Raw genomic sequence first — 8,015 nt, forward strand, 5'->3', positions numbered from 1 at the left:
GCTAAATTTTGATAAGGGAGCATCGGGCAAACAACGACTGCTGCAGCTGAATGAGATGTAGGAGTTTAGGAATGATGCATACGAAAATGCCAAGATATACAAGGAAAAGACCAAGAGATGGCATGACAAGCAGATTCTTCGACGACTTTTCGAACCGGGGCAACAGGTGTTACTATTCAATTCTCGACTGAGGTTGTTTCCTGGTAAGTTAAAATCACGATGGTCTGGACCGTTCACAGTGGAAGCAGTGTACCCACATGGGGCAATTGAGCTAAAATGCAAAAATGGTAAGACATTCAAAGTCAATGGTCAGAGGGTCAAGCACTACTTTGGAAATGAAGTGCGACACATGGACAACATCTCACTGGGAGAACCAAAGTAGACTGAAGAAAGTCAGGCTGATGACGTTAAATCAAGCGCTGTGTGGGAGGCAACCCACATTTATTTATTTTTGCATTCATTCTAGTTATTTTATTTCATTTCGATTCTTTAGTTTTTTAATTTTAATTTTCTCGATTCAAATATTAATTTGCATTGTGTTATTTTTTTGCAGGTATTAAAAAAAAAAAAAGTGGTCGAAAATTTATGGACAGGAGCTCGGCGCACATGCGCGATTTATTTTCGCGCAAATGCGCAACAGGCAGTGGGCTCAGCGCATATGCGCCATTCCGAGCGCGCCCATGCGCCATATTTCCAGAAAGGTCGACGCATATGCGCCAATCCGGGCGCGCATATGCGCCAACTTCCAGCATGTAGGCCAGTAGCTTCCGCGCATATGCACCGCTTCAAGGCGCGCATATGCGTGCGACTCAGTTCTTAACAAAAAAAAAGAGACCAGATCGCGATTGCAGAATTCAAAACTCTCTCAACAAACCCTCGCCGCAGCTCACCGCCACCGCCTCCTTGAAACGCCACGCCGCCGCCGCTCCTCCTCAGAACGCCGACCGCCGCCTCCCACTACCGAAAGCCGACCCACCAATACTCCGATTTCTGGTAACTCTCTCGTGAAGTAAAAGGCCTATTTCGAAATTTTCTCAAATCTTGAGAATAGTTGAAAATTGGTGTCAATTTTTTAGAGGAACTTGTCATACTGTGAAGTGGGTGGTTTGAATTGTTCTAAAGTGGTTTGTGATAACTGAGTTTGTACATCTATTGCTATCCGGATTAATTGGTGGTAAAATATACTTTCTATACACATTGGGGTCCGATTAGCTTTGAATTTGGCTCTCTTGTTGGTTGAATTATTGTGTTGTTGTGAGCATTTGATCATTGAATTGAAATGGCACCAAAGAAGAAATCAAAGAAGGGTGCTTCGTCCTCTTCGAGCTTTGATTCGCACAAATTTTGGAGTGAAGAAGCTCAACAGGTGTACGAGAACTCGATGACTCGGTCGATTATCCCAGAGAGGGGATTTAATTTATCGACGTTACGTGGTTTTATTGAGCGAGAATTGGAACGAAGACAGTGGGTTGAATTTGCTCGACCGCCTTTTGACGCTGTGATCTCTGTCGTGCGAGAGTTTTATGCCAATCTGCGGATACGGCATGATGATTCAAAAGTACTAGTGCGAGGTAAATTGGTATCGTTCGATTCTCAGACGATAAATACGATATATCATATGCCAAGCCTCGAAGAGGATGAGTATAGTGTGTTCTTAGACGATGGGGTCGATTATGCAGAGGTTATTCGGACTGTGTGTCAGGCAGGCGCCGTATGGAAAATGAGCGCGAATGGTCCAATCTCACTGAAGAAATCCGAGATGACTCCTAATGCTAGTGCGTGGACGTCATTCGTGTTGGCTCGGGTTCTCCCATCCTCGCATTACCACGACGTCACCAAAGACAAAGTTGCGCTTGTCTTTGCGATTTTGATGGGCAAATCTGTTAATTTGGGAAGAATAATACATGGATCGATCATGAGAGCCGGCACAGGATTAGCCGCGGTCGCCCTCCCGTTCCCTCACATTGTTACCGACCTATGCAGACATGCTGGAGTTGCTTGGTCGCCCGATGAGCAAGTGCTCAAACCGAAGGCTCCCATCGTTGCGCCTTATCTGCCTCCCGTTGATTCAGATGACGAGGACCTGCCACAGGCACCGCTTCAACCACTGCCACCACTACCTGAGGGGGGCCGACAGCGCAGGGGAGACACATTGAGACGACTAGAGCTTGAGATGCAGGATCAGAGGAGATTACTAGTTGAGCTGCGTCAGGTGCTGGATTCGCTTCAGTACCGCACAGACTATGCCATGGGTTATATGATGGACTTCACATCCGTTCTTGCTCAGCGGTTCCCACCTTTAGGTCCAGATGATCCCATGTTTCCCCAGACACCTGTTTGGCCACCACCGTATCCACCACCACAGTATCCAGGACCTCCACCGCAGGCCCCACCCCAGCACATGGATGAGGACGTTGATGATGATGACGGCGAGCACTGACGCTCGTCGTGTGAGGTATGATTGTCCCGTTTTTCTTGATTATACATTGAGGACAATGCATGTTTTAAGTTTAGGGGGGTGATTTGATTATTTGATTTGAGATGAGTCGATCTGAGTTGATTTTCTTGAATTTCTGCTTTAATTTTTGGTTTTGATGTTCATTTATTTATTTTATGTTATAAAAAAAACAAAAATATCATTTATTTATTTTCATTGCATGTTAGAATTGTTAGGACTAGTCATGGATAAGCTATTGTGAGGCCGATGATGAAAATAAAATCGAGAGTCTGAAGCATGAATGTATTCGTTATTACTTGGGAGTCACATTTTATTGCACTATCATGTTTGTTGATATTGTTGGTGCTCAGAGACTATTTGCGTGCCTATGATGCCAATTAAACAAGAGAAGTCTGATTTTAGTAACCCTTACATGACATTAACTGACACTTTTGCGACCACAGAAATGATCTAGGCATTCTTTCGCAATATCTTTGGGGCCTATATTCTTTGCTCATTATCAATTGTTAGCCCATCGAGCTTCGAATAAATTTTTGAGATGCTTAACTTTTCTTTGTGCACCTATATCATATATCCTTTTGATTGAAAATTGCATGTGACTGGTTTGTATGAGTTGACTAATGGATTGACGGAATCTAGAACTTGTTTGGACACTTTTCGAGGCGAAATACGGATAATATGTGACATAGGAATGATTTAGGCGATCTTTGGAACCGTTCAAGCCTTCGAGCCTACCTAACGAACATGAAATATCCCTAGTGTCCCATTTTGAGCTTGCTATAAATCAAGTGGTGTGTGTCAATGACACACAATTAGCCCCCACTTGTATTTATTCTACTTCCCAAAACAACTACCTAATGAAGCTTATACACTTATTATCCTACCTAAATTTTGAGAGAAATAAGTTCATTGGTGTTGGAATTATTCAAAAACTCCTTGAAAAGAAAAAGAGAAAAATTGAATGTACAGAAAGGAGTTCAAAAAAAAAAAAAAGAGGTAAAAACGATGAAAAGAATGAATCAAAAGTGGTGCGAAAGAAAGCATTTGAGAAATGATGGATATGAATGAAAAGAAAACAATAAATGGGTGGTGACTGAAAAGAAAATGAAAATGAGTGAAAGTGATGAATTCAAATATTTCTCTCAAATTTTGATCCCCATACCTTTATTGTAGACATGAGCCGTAGCCTAACGTTACAAGCCTACAAGACCTATTAACCTTGTCACATTTATCCAATATACTAGTGGAGAAAAGTTGTTCAAATCAAGCCTATGGATACCTGATAAACATGGTTAATAAGTATAGACTTTAATCATTTGCATGTAAGCATCTCATTGTGTGACTTTTGCTTTGGTATACTTGTGATGAATATCTTTTGAGCCAAACAATCACCAATAAAGTCCTTTGTGATCTGTGTAAGTAAATGTGTGTTTTAATGAAGTGTAAGTTGCACCGAACTGAGGACTTCTTAAGTTTATGAGGCGATTTGGTACTGTGAATCTATTTGTGCATTCGATGAGGTAGATAAACATTGACATACCACACACGCACGTGACTCTCAAGTAAATATGAATCACATAAAAATAAATGAATCTGAGGCCACTGTCATTTTTTGCATATCTATGATTATAGTTGTTAGTGTTTATTTCTTGCTTGAGTCTGCAGTCTTATTTTTAGTTTTATTTTTGCTCGGGACTAGCAAAAGTTTAAGTTTGGGGGGGATTGGATAAGTGCATTTTATGCACTTATATTAGTCCTATATTTCATATGGATTGTTGGTCTTTTATGGGCGGAATTACGCGTATTTGGTATTATTGGTGTGATTGCAGGAATCTAGGTGAGACCACTGAAAGGGCGTGAAAAGGAGCGAAGATGGTGCCTAGGTAGAAGAAATGTGACCAAGCGAGCAATGGAATGCAGAAGCACCCGCGCACATGCGCCTCCCAAAGTCGCGCACATGCGCGAACCATACAGTGAGCAGCGCGCATATGCGCCGCTCATGGCGCGCATATGCGCGAGAGAGAACAGGTTAGTCCAGACAGCATCGAGCACATGCGCCACCCAAGGTCGCGCACATGCGCGACCCATCCAGAGAGCAGCGCGCATTTGCGCCGCTCATAGCGCGCATATGCGCGCGGCGCGATGTCTGAAATTAAAATAGGTTTTCGCGCGGACTTAAAGGTCATTCCGAAATATTATTGAGCAGCCGTCATATCACTCGAGAAAAAGGAGAAAAAGCGAGAGCACACGGAGCACGGGACGCGAAGAACGAAGATAGAAGACGCTGAATCCGGACACGGAGACGCACTTCCATCTCTCGCCAACACGTTCTTAATTCGGTTTCTTACTTTTACGTTTTTAATGATTACAAACAGGTTTTGTATTGATTTAATTACGAGTATGAACTAATTCTATTTTCTAGAGATTGATGTAGTCTTGGTTGAACCTATGTTATTGACTTTTTAACTTTTCATCTAATTAATTCGTCGTGTTTATTTGTGATTTCTTGTGATTAATGCTTTTGGATTACTGGCCATAATTCGATTGATTGAATAATTAAAATCTAACACTCGAAAGAGGGGATTGAAATTAGGACAGGAGAAATCACATCGTTAGATATTTATAATGTGCAAAAGACGTATAACTCTGACGAATCCATAAGAGGACCTTGGTTGCATTTATTACGTGTTGCTTGATTTTGAATAGACATATTAAAATCGGTAATAGGTAATACAGTTCTACTTATCACTCGACGGAGGGAGTAGAAACATTGCGAGTTCTTGGTTATAAGTGCGATGCAATTTAATAACATGTTAGTTAATGCCGATTTAGCATAGGGGAAGCCAGACGAAATCATATCTCTAGATTTATTTCTTCAGTGAATTCTATACTGCGTGCTAGAATTACAGTAATTGCTATTTTATTTGAATTGATTACAAACCAACCATTTGATCTGTCTAAATAAAGTTGAGCTATGTCAATTATGGTAATTAATATACAACTTTGAATAATTACTCCTCGTGGGATCGATATCTGTACTCATACAGTACTAAAACTTGACACCGTATACTTGCGGTAGTGAAAACACGCAACAAAATTGAAAGAACTTTCCGCAGAAGAAGACATCAGCAGAGACTTAAGGAACTGATGGAGAGGCACGAGCACGAGCATGAGGAGGAACACCGTGAAGACATACACGTTGAGATGCCACGCCACATACTGATGTTAAAGTATGCCCAACCTTCTTTGGATGGTGTACGCCCCAGCATTGTGAGGCCTTTTGTGCGGACAAACCACTTCGAAATCAAGCCAGCTATAATTCAGATGATTCAAAATACAGTCCCGTTTGGAGGATCTGCAGTAGATGACCCAAACACGCACATTGCATATTTCCTTGAAATTTGCGATACTTTTAAATTTAATGGAGTTTCTGATGATGCTGTTTGGTTGGGTTTATTTCCTTTCTCTTTACGTGACAAAGCTAAAGCATGGTTAAATTGTTTGCCTGTAGGTTCGACCATCACATGGAAGGACATGGGGAAAGTGTTTCTCATTAAATACTTTCCTCCATCTAAGACCATGAAGCTGCAGACAGACATCACCACATTTGCTCAATTCAAGCAGGAGTCTTTATATGAGGCATGGAAGCGTTTCAAAGATCTATTAAGAAGATGTCCTCATCACGAACTGCCACTTGGGTTAGTCGTTCAAACCTTTAACTATGGCTTACTCACTCCTAATCGTATTATGATAGATGCTGCTTCTTGTGGAAACCTACTGAGCAAAACTGTTGAGGAAGGATATGAGTTATTGGAGGAGATGGCCGCTAGCAGCTATCATCCTCAATCTGAAAGGAAAAACCAGCGAAGAAGTGCAGGAGTTCACCAGGTAACTGACCTTTCCGCTATTACTGCACAACTTGATGTCTTGAACAAGAAATTGGACGGCTTGAATATGGGTGGCACGGCTATGCGTCTTCAAGAGATATTCTGTGAAAAATGCGGAGGAGAACACTTTGCGAAGGACTGTCAAGACAGTGGTTCTTTTTATGTTCAAGAAGGGCACCAGTGAATCAAGTGGGAGTCCAAAATCGTCCAAGGAATGACCCATATTCGAACACATACAATCCTGGATGGAGGCAACACCCAAATTCTAATGGTGTGGCCAAAACAGTCAGAATCAATCACAGGGAGGACAACCATATGAGAAACAACCAATGTAAATATCTGACCCTCCTAGAGAAGAAAAGTCCAATTTGGAGCAGATGATGTCTAAGTTCATCTCATCTAACAAAACTAGACTCCAAAATCAAGATGCGTCGATAAAGGTACTAGAGATTCAGATTGGAAAGTTAGCTAAGATGATAGCAAGTAGAGATCCGGGAACCTTGCCTAGTAACACAGAGACCAATCCAAAAGAGCAAGTGAAGGCCATGGAGTTGAAGAGTGGAAAATTTTAGAGTCTAGAAGAACAGAAAAAAAAATCAAGCACTGGATGAACAGACTGAGTCATCAAAAGGTAAGTCTTCTAACTCTACACCAGCACCCACTGCACAATCTAAAATTGTTATCCCTCCAGATTTTCCTCCAGCATTAAAAAAGGCGAAATTAGATGCGCAATTCGGTAAGTTCTTAGAAGTATTCAAGAAATTGCGCATCAATATTCCTTTTGCTGATTCTCTGATGCAAATGCCGAGCTATGCTAAATTTTTGAAGCACATTTTAGCAAACAAGAGAAAATTGGAGGATCACATGACAGTGAATGTAACTGAAAATTGCTCTGTTTTGGTGCAAAACAAGATTCCACCGAAACTTAAGGATCCAGAGAGTTTTTATATTCCTTGTGTGATTGGTGATTATCTTTTCATAAAGCTTTGTGTGATCTTGGTGCGAGTATTAATCTTATGCCTTTATATGTATTTAGGAAACTTGGATTAGGAGAACCTAAGCCAACAAGGATGTCCTTGCAACTAGCAGACAGATCTGTCAAATACCAGCGAGGAGTCGTATAGGACGTCCTGATAAAGGTGGACAAATTCATATTTCCTGCAGATTTTGTAGTACTTGACATGGAGGAAAACATAGAGATGCCCTTAATTCTGGGGAGACCATTCCTTGCGATTGGCAAGGCCCTGATTGATGTTCAAGAAGGGAAGTTGAGATTGAGAGTGGGCGAGAAAGAAATTAATTTTGACGTGTTTAATGCTCCTAAGCACACATTGCACACGGATGACTGTTTTAGAATTGATGTTGTGGATTCTCTTGTGTGTAATATTGTGCAGGATTCTATGAAAGACCCATTGGAAGCCACCCTCACAACTGAATTGAAGGAAGATGACTTGGACGAAGAAAAATCTGAAATAGTGGCACACTTTAATGCCAACAATCCATGGAAAAATCAATTAGGATGAGACTGGAGGATTTGGGAGATCGAAAATATTTGACCACTCCAAAGTCAAGAATCGAGGAACCACTGACGCTTGAGCTCAATCCATTGCCTCCGCACCTAAAGTATATATACCTAGGTGAGATTAACACTTTACCTGTCATTATTTCGA

The 8,015-nt window shown here is 41.3% G+C and overlaps 1 non-coding gene across 1 annotated transcript; it reads right to left on the reverse strand.

Annotated features, from left to right (window-relative positions):
• Positions 1-6,041: 6,041 nt before the first annotated feature.
• LOC140815745 (small nucleolar RNA R71) lies at positions 6,042-6,147 on the reverse strand. Its single transcript, XR_012114394.1, has one exon. It is a non-coding gene; the product is annotated as a small nucleolar RNA R71 (small nucleolar RNA).
• Positions 6,148-8,015: the final 1,868 nt, after the last annotated feature.

Source organism: Primulina eburnea, chromosome 15 (assembly GCF_022965805.1).
Source record: "Primulina eburnea isolate SZY01 chromosome 15, ASM2296580v1, whole genome shotgun sequence".
NCBI lineage: Eukaryota > Viridiplantae > Streptophyta > Magnoliopsida > Lamiales > Gesneriaceae > Primulina > Primulina eburnea.